General features: G+C 37.1%; 1 long non-coding RNA gene across 1 annotated transcript in view; it reads left to right on the top strand.

The window, feature by feature from the left end:
* The window catches only part of LOC140523712 (uncharacterized), a 67,830-nt gene extending 56,621 nt beyond the window's left edge, over positions 1-11,209 (top strand). The window contains exon 3 of the long non-coding RNA XR_011973448.1: positions 10,736-11,209. This is a non-coding gene — a long non-coding RNA (uncharacterized lncRNA). The remainder of the gene's footprint in view (positions 1-10,735) is intronic.
* Positions 11,210-16,510: the final 5,301 nt, after the last annotated feature.

The following is a 16,510-nucleotide window of genomic DNA, read 5'->3' as shown; positions in this document are numbered from 1 at the left end:
AAGGTCTGGTCAGTTCATGCAGTATTGTTATGATCTCAGTGAGAACCTTCTATTTATCTTTAGAATACAATTTCAGGAGCCACACATCAGAATTCTTCCCTGAAGGATATTTCCTAGGGAAAATCTTTAGAAAACAAATAATACAATTTCTTCTTAGTCAAGTATTCCTCATAAGATAGTCAATCCTCTGGGATTTTTTTAACCTTGGAAGAGAATTTTGATATATTTAATTTAGGTGATATTTCTGTTTTGAGCTTCAGTTCAAGGACCTTAACACCACAGATATCTTTTTCATCAGGGAATTTTATTTACCATCTGCACAGCTGTTCTTGGCATACAGGGAATGGAATTTCATTTGAGGATTTGAATCCTTCAGAATTTCAAAGGTCAGTAAGCTACAATGGATAATGGTTAGGCAAACATTTCTTAGTGATGAATATTATAGGAAAAGTAGGATGGAATACAACCTCAGAAGTACAAATCAAACAGAACACTTGCATTCCAACAAAGTAATTTACTAAAGATGTCACCATGACAATTTTCCATAGCACACACAGAGCTGCCACTTTGGTCCTGCTGTCTCTCACTTTTCTGCTTCTTTCTCTGAGAACTATAGTCAAACATACTTTTGCCTCTGCAAAGTCTGAGTCAGTGGGCTTTGTCCTTATTATTCCACTGGCTGTCTTTGTATTTTACTGTAATAATAAGCTCCCCAACATACATAGGGGGGGCCTGCTATCACAGATTCTTTGATCTGCTTTTCTAAAATGAAAGGCAACTTTTGAGGGGTTAGCAATCTCCTTTAATCAAGCACATATATCATTCACTTAGTTCAGAAAATCAACAGCCAGTGCTTCCAAACTGTCTGACATAAGCAATACATATATCACAAATCAGCACACAGGTCTAATTGTCTGATCACAGTCGTCAGAGAGGGAAGCACCAACATGTGGGTTTTCAAAGCCTGGGGTCTGTTTATTGGCTTCCCAGAGTCTCATCTGGCACACAAACCTTCTTCCAAAAACTAAACCCCAAAGTAAAACTTCACCCTCAGAGTATTTATAACTCTTTTTAGAGCCAGAGGGCATCTTGAGAACCAGTGCTTCATTAACAAAAGGTGTGGGACTTCCTACAAATCTTCCCTCATCAAACTTGAATGGGCCCTAATGGCAGGCCCATTAATAGGTGGGGAAGATCATTAATCACATTAACAATACAAATACATGTATTGTTTCTAGTGAAAGAAACTCTTGTTACTGTACTTTACTCCTAGTAAAGACCCTTGGTTGATAAAGGCAGGTTTCAATCAGAGACATTGTATTTCTTTATTATACTAAAACAAAAACAGAAAAGACCCTACTTTGCTTGCCCTTACATTTACCAACAGGGGAAAACAAAGTGCTATGTGAGTTCTGAAGGCATGGTCATTAATGACTGGAGAGACAGGCAGAGAAGTAACACCACCAGGCACTATCATAAGGAACCAGTAAAAAGTATCTTCAAAGGAATGCACTTTGGCATTCATATCTAGTTTCATTTTGATTCTGACTTTGGCTAGGTTTCCTGCCTAGGCTTAATCAGTGTATTCTGTATTAATGATGAATCCACTATGTATTGGTTGGCTTCCTCATTAGGTGAGTTTGAGCTTCCTTATGCCTCTAACTCAAATCTTTGAATTTGTTGATCATGAGTCAATCTGGTGATAAGTGGTGCCTACCATGGAACTCTCCAGAAAATGTTAGTTAGCTCTTTGTTTTTTCCATTGCCATGGGCTATGGAAATCACCTCTCTGAGTCAAATGAGTGTAAACTTACTCTTCATGTCTGTGTCAGACCAGTTGCAGTCTTACTTTAGTTTGCATCACTGAACTATTTTTGGTACACTATTATTCTTTCTACTGTATAAAAGAGCTGATCTGATTGTTGAATGGATAGTTGGCTATTGGTGAGCCTTGCACCTCTTTCACTGTCATTTGCTAGCCTTGCCAATAAATTGATCATGCTGGGAACTTTATGCCTCAGTTTCTCATTATCACAGATTTTTATTATTACTAGAAGGTGTAGCACCAACATGATATTCACAGTGCCTACAGGTGAATCCCCACATCAGAAAGCCAAATCCATAGTAGCAACAAAGAAATCTAAACACAGTAACAATGCACTGGGTATCACCATCCCCAATCCCCCCTGCTAGGGCCTTCTCATAGACAAACATTCATAGCTCGCTGCTTACTTTCTCTCTCTCCCTCAGCTTTAACTGCTGTGATCAACTTCCTCTCAGCTCTGCTGCAACCCTTTGGCAAGCTCTTCTCACCACATATTCATGTGACTCAGACAGGTCACATGGGCCTATTAATGGATGGAAAAGAAGTTAGCAGGTAGAAGCAATGTCTGTTATGCATGTAGATGGGGAACAAGCATTTATTAAACACCAGTAATAGACCAGGTACTGTACTAATCACTTTACAAATAATTGTTGTCTCCACAGTTGTAGAAATATTCAGCCTTAGAGATGTTAAAACTTTTGGGAAGACACAGTGGAGAAGGAAGAGAGCAAATTCAGCCTTTTGGAGGGTTCACCATCATTTCCACTCATGTCCTATCTGGGCCCAGTGCATTTTAAATGCCTGTTTAAGCAAAGACACAATGAACCTAATGTTAATGTTGATCTTATGGTCAGACTGTCAACAACACATACAGGAATGGAATGGTAGAGATAGGAAAAAAGTGTAGTCATGACACTTTGTGTGTCACAGGAGCATTTTCCCTTATGCTCTACCAGGACACTTCCACTTTAAGCAGGGAAACCAAGTAACATGTTATCTATTTTCTCTTGTATTTCATAAGTCTTTGTCTATGTTTGCCCAATTACCAAAGGTCTAGGTATATTTGGCACCCTAGAAAATGAGCTATGATGAACCTGCGCATTCAGCTTCAGCTTCTACAGAGCTAACTAGTACCTTGTTGAACCACATTCATATTTAAAAGAGTGCCAAGAAAAAAAACAGCCTGATAATAGTAGAAATAGCATCGAGCTAGGCATTAAGACAGTAGTAGATTCAGATACCATTTCTGATATTTCTAGTTGTGTGACCATAAGCAAGACATTTCATCTCTATGAGATTTTGTTTCCTTATTTGAAAAATGGGAATGTTAATACCCACTTTAGTACTTACCTGATAGAATTGTTGGGTGGATCAAATGAAGTATTTTATATAAAATACTTTTCAAACCTTAATGTGTTAGTTATTATAATGATTGTCATGTAATATTATTATTAGTTTATTATGAGTGATCATTTTAATGGAATCTCCATCTCCCAAGTTTCTTTCCCCCACATATCTAATCAGTTGACAAACCTTGTCACTTCCATCACCACAGCATCTGTTGTAACTTCCTTGTAGTTACACAACAACTATTATAGTTCAGGCATCTATCACCCCTCATCTGTTATGTTGAAATAGGTTTCTAATTGGTCTCCTTGCCTCAACACACAATTCTAATTCATCCTCCATTTAGATGCTAAAGTAATTTTCTTAGAGAATAATTATAACCATGCTACTCCCTACTTAGTCAACTCCAATGGTTCCCTAGAAACTCTAGGATAAAAATATAAACTCCTTTGTTTGACATTCAAAGTTTTCTGCCACTTGAGCTACCTTTCCATTCTTGATTGCTCCCCTTCACATATGCTGTGGTCCATTAATACTGGCTTACTTGTACTTCCTTATACATGACACTTCATCTTCCATCTTTCCTTTGTGTCTTCGTATTAGCTGTCCCCCAATCTTGCAATGTTCTTTTTCCCTCTCTGCTGCCTATTGGAATTTGTAACTTTCTTCAAGATGAAGCTCTTATGCCATTCCATCTCTGTTAGCTATTACTATCTGTTCTTTGAAGGTAGAGATACTTAACCTGGAGTCTATATATTTAAATACATACACACACACACACACACACACACACTCATACACACACACATATACACACACTCACGCACTCACAGAACTGTATCCACTGTTTCCTAATGTGTTTGGTTGCCGTTATAATCCTCTGTATTTTCTTCTTGTTGTTATTGTTCAATCATTTCAGTCATTGTAATGGTAATTTAAATGGGAAGATCTTTCCCATTCATTAATAGGCCCATGTGACCTGCTTAAATCATGCGTAAGTCTAAGTCACATGTGGTAGGAGGAACTTTCTGAATGGGTGGAACAGGAAGGGTGGAGTAGAACTGAGAGGAAGCTGGTGAGAGCAGTGAGGGTAGAGGAGAGGACACAGGCAGGCACAGCTAGGCTTGTGAGTGTTGGTTTGTGGGAAGGCCCCAGCAGTGGTGGGGGAGGCTTGGGAATGGTTTTGTCCTCTGTAGTGCTAAAGTATATTGACTTCTTGATTACTATGATCAATTTGGCCTTCTGGTGTTGGGATTTGGCTTTTTATTAAATGTTTTTGTAAATGTTTTTCTTCTGCCTTCTATATGGAGAGTCTACTATACTTTGGATTCAGAACTATGCCAGCATATTCATAGTCACCCTTGGTGCTGTGAATATTGCCTTGGCAATACATTCATGGCTGACTCTTTATGATGGCATTTGGGGTTTTCTTGGCAAAGATACTGGAGTCATTGGCTATTTCCCTCTCCAAATCATTGTACAGATAAGGAAACTGAGGCAATCAGGGTTAAGTGATTTAGCATTATTATAAGAAAGCTTTTACCAGTTTCACCAGATTGCCAAAGGTATCCATGTCTCAAAAAAAGGTAACATTTCCATTGATACTAATCTGTTATATATCCATTTATGTACATTCTATTTCCTTCAATAAAAATCTCATCTCCTTGAAGCCAAGAACATATATATATATATTTAAAAATATCTGTGGGGCTTAATACAATTTTTGGCTCATAGTAAATATTTTTAATAAATATTTGACTGGTCTCCCAGTGCATCCTGGGTCATCTCCAGTCATCCTGATGAATATCTGGTCACTGGATGCAGTTGGCTCTGGAAGAGAAGTGAGGCTGGTGACTTTGAACAGCCCTCCCTCATTCAAAACAAAGTCAAGTATAAGTCATGTCATCATTTCTCTGATGGTGTTGTCTTCCTTGGCAGTGAAGGACAAACACAACAACAACAATTGCACAAGGTCAATAAATAATAAATGGCAGAGCCAGAATTTGAACCCAGATTTTCTGATTCCAAGCCCAGCACTCTTTTCACTATGCCATATTGTCTCCCTAACTCACTGTTTGAGCCATCCTATGTTCCAAGGACATCAGTCCTTGGTGTCAGTGAAAATGGCCATTTCAGATCCAACAATTTGCTTTTTAAACATACCAGTCTAGTGTATCCATTGTTTCTGATGAATTAGGAATAAATTTGGAATTGCTTCTTCCTTTGATGGTGGAAAGCAAAGAATTTTCTGCTGGAGCACTATGAGCTCTCTAAAGGAGAATTTCTATTAGTTGGATGATTTTTTTTCCACTATTAAGTGGAATATGACCCCAACCATACAGTAGATCGAAGAGAAGATATTTCTTGAAAGAGTTTTTAACTGAATTTCACTAATTAGGAGCCCTCCTAGGTAGGATGGGAACAGGGTTAAGAGTGATTTTTTTTACAGTTAAGTGAGGAAATGAAGTGCTAACTAGTAAAATGACTCTTTCTGGATAAATTAGCAGTTCTAATAGATGTGTTAGTCCAAGAGAATGACCATGTAGAAGAAGGGATATTTGCATCTTGGCAGATGAGGAAGAACTGTTGAGCACTGCAAGGGACCCTGAGTGAATCCCATTTTGGGGTTTGCTGGAGACTTTAGTCTTACAAGGAATGGGAATACTATTTTATCATGAGCTGTGTGTTTACATCAATGGCACTAGTCACTTTATTCAGTGATGTAGATAACACCCAATCAGAGGAAGGAAGTCCTCCAGATATGTATGTGTGTGTGTGTGTGTGTGTGTGTGTGTGTAGATCCCTTGCTCTGAATAAAGTGTCTTCCATGATTGAACTTAAGTGTGGACCAAGATCAAGGGCAAAGAGAATGGTTCTAGGTAGTAATCATTTTGAGAGTTCTAGGTAACTACATTATTCTTAATATAGCAGTGAAAATGGAAGAGCAATTACTGTATTACAGAGCTGACTGTGGTGGTAGGGAACAGAAATCTGGAGAGGAAGTTGACTTGATCAGGAACAGTCTTCCCTAACTGATCACTCAGAGTATCCTGGCAGCAAGACTGTGGCAGGAATGATGTTTGGGTTGCAGATATTAAGGCAGCAAATCCCTTTCAACGTTTGAGTCTTGGCTCAAAACATACTATATATGTACAAATATATACATATACAGATATATACACATATATACAATTACTGTCTCCATATATATGCATGCATGTGTATATACATACACATGTGCATATGTATGTATACATACATACAAACACATACATGTGTGTAGGCATATACACATACCCTCATTAGGGCTCAACTTTAGCACTACAAAGAATTTGCCATAGCATTGGTTGCCTCTCTGTTGTGGCAGGGTTATTTGGGCCAAGAGGTCCCCAGAGTATCAGGGAAAAATATAGGAATGGCTCTAGTAATCAGGGAGCCAATCAATTCTCCTCTCCCCAGGAGTTCATTGATCCAAAACTCCTTTATTACTAATTTGAGGGGCTTCCAGTGACTGGGAAGATCATGAAATTTAGTTTCTAACTTTGGTTTGTACTAATAATTGAGGGGCAGGAAAAGTAACAGGATTCACAAGATCCTGAGTACATAAAAGAAGATGAAGCAGCTACTGAAATAGATTCTTGATGTGCCTAGAATACTGGAAGAGGAGCAAGAGGGAAGAATGAGGAGAAATAGAAACACTGTCAAGCAAGTATTTGTTTAAATCAGAGGTTCCCAAACTTATTTGGCCTTATACCACCTTTAAAAAAATTTACTCAGAAGACCCTGGAAATCTACTTTCCTTTAGTGGGTTTTTTTAATTGCATCATTTCAAAAAAAATATATTAAAAAAAAATGATGAATCTTAAATTTAATAATTTATTGTAAATTTGTGCAGTTTTTTCCTTCATTAAAATTTTGATAATGCAATATTGTGTCATGTAACTGACAGTATAATATTTTAACAAGTCATTACAAGCACATATTTCTGCTGATGCATGCTGGCCTTCCAGACAATGCAGGACAGGCTTGTCTGGCAACACTTGCTTGTTAAGACCTGTTGGTGGACTTGACCAATGATAGGTTATAATTTGCATTTTGTGTGTTTATTTGGAAAATAATGTAATCACTATGACTTTAACTCTGTTACACAACAGATGAAACATATGATTTTTCAAAATTTTCTTCTCTATTCTTCTTTGTTCTTATGCTTTCACCTCCCACTTATTGTTATCCTACACCTTTCAATGGCATCTGAAGCTACGACGACACTCCCTGAACTTTTCAGCCCTCCCCAGGGAGTGGTGTTGACCATCTTGTGAACCTGTGATTTAAATGGACTCTCTTTAATTAAAATATTTTGGGAACGGTATGAGGAAAAAAGGTATTTGAAAATAAATTTCTCAAATGGGTACTGAAGGTACATACATAATGAGTACATACATTTTAAGGACTAGAAATTTTGTCAATTCACTGACAATTGCCTTGACCAATTGGGGGAAACCTTTACAAATCAATAGCACCAATAGACATTCAGTCCCTGAAGTCCCAGTGAGATAGAGACAGTGAAATAGAACTAAGCCTTTCCTGACAAAGAGATTAGCATAACCTGCTTCTTGACAACAAGGTGATAGACTAATATGCAGAATGAAACACACAATTTTGGGCATGGCCAACATAGAAATTTGTTTTATTTGACTATACATATTAATTTCAAAGGTTTTTCTCTTTTTTTTCTCTGTGGGAGAGGGAAGTAGAAGGGAGAAAAAATGACAATTGGAAAAAGAAAATAATATTAAAAAATTAAAAAAGCCCTAAAGGATTAGTAAATCCATAGGGATATAACTATTTCTCAAAAGAGGATCTCAGACTCTGCTTCATTTAGCTCTTCCCTGATGTCATGTCATACTACAGGAAGACTTTACAAATCAACAAAAATGAGTAAATTTTTACAGCTATATTCAGGATGAGAGAGTTGGATCAGTTAAACTTTGTAGTTCTTTCCATCTCAAGCTCTTTGATCCTGTAGTCCTAACCTGGCAGAGAGACTAGCTAGGCACTATTAGAATGAGGTCATGGGATATGAAATGTTTTGCCAATCCTTGATTTTTCCTTGTCCTTGAAGTTTTCCTTGGGTTCTTTGCTTTAGGGATATGTCTCTTCAACTGGGGGAATGAGATATCCAGTATTCCAATCTCACTCTAACATCAGATTCCTGATTGTCCTGAGGAACAATTCTATTTTGGGCTCAGGTCTAATGAATTTCTCTCAACAAAGTAAGTTGTGGTCAGGGAAAGTACAAAAATAATAACAATAACTAACGCTTGAATTGTGCTTACTATGTGCAAGGCACTGTGCTTTATAATTATTTTCTCATTTGATTATCACAACATCTCTGGAAAGTAGGTGTTATTTTATCATCCCCATTTTACACAGTAGGAATCTGAGACATGCAGGGATTAAGTGACTTGCCTAGGTTCATACAGCTAGTAAATGTCTGAGATCATATTTGAACTCATGTCTTTCTGGGCCCAATCATTCTAACCATTGGGTTCTAACCAGTGGGTCACCTAGCTACCTAGAATACAAACATGTTTCAGGTGTTGAACAGGAAATTTTATCCCCTCACTTAAAAAAGAGAATTCTAAGCAATAAGGAATCATAGAAAAAATATAATCAGTTGAGAGGCTATTTAAGCTTTTCTGGGATATTTGCAAATAATTCCTTTGATAGAGAGGAACTATTTGATATTTCCTCTTCACTGAGGATGGCTTATTGAAAACCAAATGCTTATATTTCAATGGTTCTTCTTTTCACAGGTGACTCCTTAAGTGTCTCTAGCCTTAATCTTTGCCACTATTTTTGGCTTTTTAGAATCTTCCAAACCTTCCCTCTACCCCCCAAAAAAAGAGGCGGAGAGGAAGAGATGATTCTAACTCAGATACAGACTTGTCCAGAAGACCATGAGCTCATAGTTTGTTGCTGAGTGAGGGGAAAGGCACTCTTCACTCACCCTTAGAAAATCTCGTTTACTCCTTGAGGCAAGTAGGAAGGACATAGCCTGCAGGGAGAGCAATAGAGTTCCCATGAAGTTTCAGCTAGCTAAAAGAATCCTCATGATGAAAAGTAAGCAGTAAGAAGATAACTGCACTTGCTCAAAAGTGTGTGACTAGGAGGACCACCCTCATTACACACCCACAGGGGGCTACTACACTCCTCAGGAAAGTCAATATAATTATTGCTATTCTGGTTCGTTAGGCAGGTGTTTTATGATACTGAGAACACAGATCATGAACATGTGAGATGAGTAAAAGGGGGATTCATTTGAAGGCTTCACACAAGAAAAGCTGTAGCAGTTTGAAATTTTCCCCAGTGTGTAATTTCTTGTGTTCTGCTGAGACTCCTCCCCCTGGGAAGGAAAATAACAGAATGTGCCCTACTGGCATTCCCCTGATACCACTCCTTCATCTGAAACTGGCTTTGCTAGACTGGTTGGGTGAATCTGTGCACTCATGTTCAGCAGAAGATGATTATCTGTTTAGTGTTTCCTGAAGTCCTTCTTGTTCTGGGAAGGGTGCTAGGTGAAAATAGTACATGACAGGGAAGGTTGAAAGAGAAAGTTCTGGTTCTGGATTCAGAGACCTGAGCTTCAAAAACTGGCTCTTCTACTACTAGCAATGTAATTTTTGTTGAGTTCGATTTCTTCTTCTGTAAAACGAAAGAGTTGGATTAGTTGACCTTTAAGGGGCAAGAGTGATTTTTCTTAGTCTGATTCTTGACACTGCCAAACTTAAACCTCTTTGAAATTAGGGCTTTCCAAATCTAAGAATGACTCTTGCTTTGAATTCCTATGAGGTTACTGTGTGCCAGAAAAGAGTATTCAAAGCTGTCAGCAAAAAAGAAATACTCTTTCCCATGACCTAGAATGTATATATATTTCTTTATTTCAGTTTTTTTGAATGACACATAGCCTTGGGTTTCATGAGAATATCTGCATTTTCCCAGGATTTTCATGTTGCATAATCTGATCAATGTAACGATCTCTATAATGATCCATAACAGCATGATGTCTCCTATGGGAAATTTTTGAAGAGCATGCTTTTCTGAAAGTCAGTTAAGAAAATTGGTGTATGTCAGAAATAAAGGCTATTAAGATTTATTTACTTTCACTGTTTAGGAAAGCCTAAATTCTCAGAAATAATTTAGAATTAATATTCAATACTTGAATTAATGTATCTAATAAACAGTTAGTGAAAAACAAGAGATTTCCCTCCTGACTAGGATTCTATAGATTATGTGATTCATCTTTATTATCTTATTCCATTCTCAAAGGGTTATTTGCCTTGTGTAATATAATCTTCCAAGCTTTCTAACAATTGAGTCTATTTCTTACTGATTCTCTACCAAAATTCTCAATGGTGTAAGGAAGGAAAAAAAATCTTTAAAAATACATGTACATATACATACATACATACACACATGTATGTACATATTTGAGTGTCTCTAACCTTAATTTTTTGTTACCACCACTGGAGGCATCTTACCTCCTTTTCTTTCTCTCCTCAGACTCTTGCCTGGCCCTGAGACAACTCAGAAACCCTTCCTGGATGTCCAGAAAACAGGAAAATCTAATACCACTCAAGTTGCCCTGTCTTCTTACTGTTTGACTACTTGTACAGATTGGATGAGATGGGAATCAACAACTCTCTTCCCTTTGGTGAGAGAGAAGACCGTCAGGCCTCACTATATGTCCCACCACTATCTCCTAAAATCCTTCATGCCTTACAATCTACCCAACTTCTACACCCTGCAATCCCCCAGGACTGTCTTGCTATATGTCCTGATGCTGAATCTTTAGGAGTTCTGGGACTGTTCATCTGCTCTTGAGCTTAACTTTCTCTTATGTGTTACCTCCCCCAATCACAGTAGGAGCTCCTTGAGAACCAGGGATGGCTTAACTTTTCTAGTTTTATTCCCAATGGTTAGCACATTGCTAGGCACATAGTACGCACTTAATAAATGTTTTTTTCATTCTTTTAATCATTCATGTCTATGTATCTTCCTTTTCATCATAGTGTCAGTATTCTTAGTACAATCTTTGTCAAGACTTATCAACCTTTGGGCTTTAGTTTCTGGCTTTAGATTGGTTGCAATAATTCCCTTAAGTGTCAATTCATTAAAAAAAAACAAAACAAAACAACAAAATTTAGTCCAGCTACTTTTAAAAATGAATCAACCAACAATAGCTGAGGTTCTTGTATTACCTAATATAAAGTCAGTTAACCTAGTCCATTTTGTTAAAAATCTCTTTTTCTAAGTGCTTTTGGAGTATCAAGTGAATCAAAGTGAGATCAAATGAAACAAAAATATGTTACCAAATATTAGATAATATCCTTCATAGGGTAGAAACAAAAGCAAGATTCCTTCCAGGTACTGAGGTTTTCTCCTTTTCTCAGATGACATTGTAATTTCATAGAGGTCTGGAACATAACTTGTTTGAAAACCTTAGCAAAATTCACAGCAGTGCTAAAAACATTGATCTAGTTTCCACAATGAAAAAAAAGTCAGAAAAAAATAACAACTTGAAATCAACACATTCATTTTCTTCCAATATTTTGATTACTTCAATAGAATTAATTTCCTTTGTAATGCTCTGCATTTTATTTTATGCTTTAAAAACATTATTGTGAGAAGCAATCTATAGATTTCATTGTTGTTACTTTTGTTGTTGATCTTTCATTTTGAAGAGGACCAATGACTTCAGGAGGGTGATGTTTTGACTTGCAAGTGAATTGGATTTAAGTGAGGCACAGCTGTGCAAAGTCATCAACCTTACTCTCTCCTCCAGTCATTCGAATGTCAAGACATGGGTCAGGACAACTGGTGATGGCCCTGGATGCAGTGGGAGAATCTGGCCTTTTTAAGCTAAAATCTTTCCAAGGTCTCAGTTTGTCTGAGGCAGCACCCATTCAGTAGCTAAAGGCTAAGTAAGAATTGAGGCAAATGATGGTCTAATTTTCATTCATAAAAGAATCAGTCTGGCAAGAGAAGACCCTCAGAGTTTCTGGCCAGAACAGGAGTCTTTGACATAAAAAAGATTAAGAATCCATGATCTAAAGGGCAGTTAGGTGGCACAGTGGATAGAGCATTGTCCATGGAGTCAGGAGGACTTGACTTCAGACGCTTGCTTCTATATGACCCTGGGTAAGTCACTTAACTCCAAATGGCTCAAAAAAAAAAAAAGGAAAGATTAATGAGCTAGATGGACAATTATTCAGGTGAGTTTATCACCAATGTAAAAAGACAATACAGATGGACAATAAACCAGATCCAGAATTGAATAGAAAAAGATTGCTTTGCATTGCTTTTGAGATATAATGTAGTGTGCTCCATGATTTTGAACTGCATGCTGTTGCAAAAGTTATTTTAATATTAATATTCCCCCAATATGACATATTGAATGGAACATGAATGATTATAAATAATCCAAAGAATGATGTAAAGATGAATAGTGGGTGTAAGTAGGTGTAGCATATTATCAACAATGAATTGCATGCAAAATAAAAGAGATAACCTATCATATCATATCATATCATATCAGGAACATATATGACCAGAAAAAATTAGCTATCCATTATGTATCAAAAAATGGGAGACAATAGTTGGGTAGTTTATTTCCGGGATATTAAAAGAACCAGTGGAAAGTTTCCAATGCATTGGATGGATTCTCAAGGGAGGATTTATGGAAAGATATGTGTGAGAATTATATAGGATTAAAGGTATAGAGGAGTTATGATCTGTATTGCAGAAGGGATTATTTATTATCCCAGTGAAATTAAAGGTCCAACAAAGTCCTAAAAGTTTATTTCTCCTTTCCAGAGGACTCACTAAAACTCACCTACTCTTCAGAGGAATCTTTTATTATCAAAAGCAAGAAGACTCAAATAGGAAAAAAAAATATCACTAAAACTAATCAGGTTGTCAGGGACTGTCATTCACAACCTTCTTGGTAGAAAAAAATATACAGTGTATTTAGGCCAAAATGAATTGTCAGGATGAGTTTCTTGGACTTCTCAAGTTCAATACATTACCATGTATCTGTTTCACTTTTGCAAATTATGTCTGCCTTGAAGCATTTGATAGCATTCTATAAAATGACCCTATGTTATACTATGACAAGGAATAACAACTTTTGAAATTTAAGAGCGATATCTAATCTGGTGGTGGACTTGTTGCTTTATAGCTAGTAGGCATCTCTAAAGAATAAAAGAATGACAAACCCCTCTGTGGGCTTAATTGATGACAATTGGAGTGGGACTGAAAAAGATCTTATTTTAATAATGCATTATGCATTTATTCTTGGAACAATGATGGATTATTTTATTTTTGTTATTATTTCCCTTTATAATTTTCCAAAAGTAAAGTGAACTGGCTTGTATTGAAAGTGTCCAAGCAGAGGCAGGGCAACCATTTTTCACATATGTGCTAGAGGAGACTTATACTTTGGGTGAGAGTTGGGTAAAATTGAATCTGAGGTCCTTTTGAAAACATTGGGAATCTCAAATTTGATAGTTGCAAATAACTGGAATACCCTCCTTTTTTTCTGTCTTAGAAAGTTCGTACTAATTTTTTAAAGCCCCATTTAAATGATATCTGCTCACTGTAGCTATGGCTGATACGACCATAAATAATGCCTTTCCTTACACAAAGTCTTTTACTTCATAATTCACCAAGGGATTTAACATAATATGGTATATAGTTATCTTTCTTATTCCTCCAGACTGTATGCTTTATAAAGGGCATAATTTTGTCTTATCATCTTTGTATCTCCCCTAACATAGTACTCTGCCTTCAACAAGTATGTACTTAATAAATGTGTGTTAAGTGAATTACCGAAGTCCTTGGTCCAAGTACATCATTGTGTTCAGTTCTGAGTAGTTTAGAGAGGATATCAAAAATATTGAACATGTCTGGAGGAGAGTGGAGGTAGAAGACATAGACTCAGTATTGTGTTTTATGAAAATCTTCTGAGGACCCTTCCAAATCTGAGCATCTATGACTTTATGAATGTTGATTTTGGACATTATACTCCAGCTGCACTCTAGACTTGTGATTTAGTTGGTATAGGTAGCTCCCTCCAGGATGAGAGAAATCCCTTTACCACTGCAGGACAGTACCTTTAATCTATCTTATAGTCTTAGAGATTTGGCTGGGACTCTAAAAGAGTCCCAGAGTCATACAAACAGTATGTATCAGATATGGGACTTAAACCAAATCTTCCTCCCTTTTGTAGTAGTCTTTTCTCCATAACTCAGTGGCTGTCTCTATGATGTAGACAATAACAGTAAATTGTGTGATCATATTTGAAAATGTCAGAAGAGCAAAAGACTCTTAGATATTATATTACTTTTGCCTTGGAAAATAACAGTATTAATATGAGTTAAGAAAGCAAACTCTCCCTCACTGGATCACATAGCACTTTGTAGTTCTCTTTTGTAATCATCATATCTCAATGTGCATTATATTTATCTGTGTAGATGTCTTATCAACCCTGTTAGATTGTAGACAAGGAGTATGTCTAATATTTTTGTATCAACTCCTCCTCACCCTTCTATCCCTCCTCCCCACAGCTGTACTTCACATAAAGCAAGAATATTAATAAATGTTTGAATTAAACAAGTAAATGAATTAATAAGAAGCCAGAATCACCAGCCTTATATGTGATAGTCACTGCGTTAAGGAACACTGAGCATTTCTACTGTGTCTCTTGATACTTTCTTAAGGAACATTTGATCTTTGAGCTTACTGTGTTTTGTAAAGAAAACTGGGCTCTCTTGGCAGTAACTAGCAGATATAGCAAAAATTCCCATGCTGTTGCTAATTGTATGACTAACTGCTCCTTGCCTACTTAAATTAATTATCTGGAAGTTGATGACAGTAGTTGCCTTCCTTTCAGTAAGGCAACCTTTCAGTTAGTATAAAACTTTTGGCAGATGTTAGCCTGATTTAATAGCAGACTTTTCCCTCCCAAGTCTGTTTACGCTTATGAGGAAATTCAAATTTTTGTTCACCAAGGTCCTTTTTGTTCTAGTTCTATAAAGATATTTCTACAACGAGTAGATGAAATGTTTTGTAAATACACAGAGCACAACTTCAAACAGCTGTGGAATTCTAGAACCAAAGCTAGGTGGCATTCACGAAGCATGTTGGGAAAAATGCATTCTATGGAGCCAGATATGGTTTCTAGGGGTGGCATGAAAGTCTTTATCAGTCCTCCTTTTCTGCTTGCCTTGAAAAAAACAAAACAGATGATGATGGTGATGATGATGATGATGATGATGATCATGATGATGATGATGATGATGACGATGATAACATTTATGTAGTTCTTGCTATGTGTCAGGCACTGAGCTAAGTACTTACAATTATAATCTCTTCATAGCCCCTGGTGTTATCTTCTAGCCTACTGGGACGAAAGCTGACTGCCCTTGGGGATAGGAGGGGTTTCTACCTCTAGGAGCACAATAGTGGTGGAAGACATCCTAACTTGCTCATTAAAGGCAAAGTCTGCATTGGATTCTGAAGCTGCAGTTACATCACAAACAGCCACTATTTCAAACATAACAACTGCAGCAGATACATGGATGTCTTGCTTTCCTTTTCCAGGGACAGTTTGGGCATGGCTTTATTCAGTAGCACATGTTAACAAAATGTAGATGGAATCTGCTTCAGTTATGGAGGCAGAATGGGATAGAGCAGAGAACCTTGACTTTGGAATGAGAAGATCTAGGTGGAAATTCTGCTTCTGACACAACCAGCACAATGTTGGGAAAGTTACTTAACCTTCATAGGTCTTGTCTATAAGCAAGAAAATTAGGCTAGATGGTTTCTAAAGGCATGATTCTAGTTCAAAATGGATGATTCCATGATCCTAAGTCAACAAATATTTATTAAGTGCTAAGTATGTGCTAGTCATTTTGCCAGGGCTTATAACAAGGCAAGATTGGTAAAGGCAAATAGTCTGAATTAGTGGAAGCATGGAATTCAGTAACTGAGTCAATTCAACACACATTTACTAAGTGTCTATTATATGCATAGAACAGTCAGGTACTAGAGATGCAAAGATAAACATAAGACAGTGAGGGCATTAATTCGAAAGAAGTGTAGAAAGGTAGGTTAGAGATAGATGATAGAGGATTTAAATTGAAGACCAACGATTTTGTAGCACTCACAAGGTGGTCAGAAAAAGTGGTACAAGAATACTCTCAAGAACTTTGTAATTGATTGTGTGACATGGGAGACACTGTTACAGGACTGCCCAGCATAGCATGCCCTCATCAG

The sequence above is a fragment of the Notamacropus eugenii genome, chromosome 2 (assembly GCF_028372415.1).
Source record: "Notamacropus eugenii isolate mMacEug1 chromosome 2, mMacEug1.pri_v2, whole genome shotgun sequence".
Taxonomy (NCBI): domain Eukaryota; kingdom Metazoa; phylum Chordata; class Mammalia; order Diprotodontia; family Macropodidae; genus Notamacropus; species Notamacropus eugenii.
The sequence above is the reverse complement of the archived record's forward strand: the minus strand, read 5'-3'. Positions and strand labels throughout refer to the sequence as shown.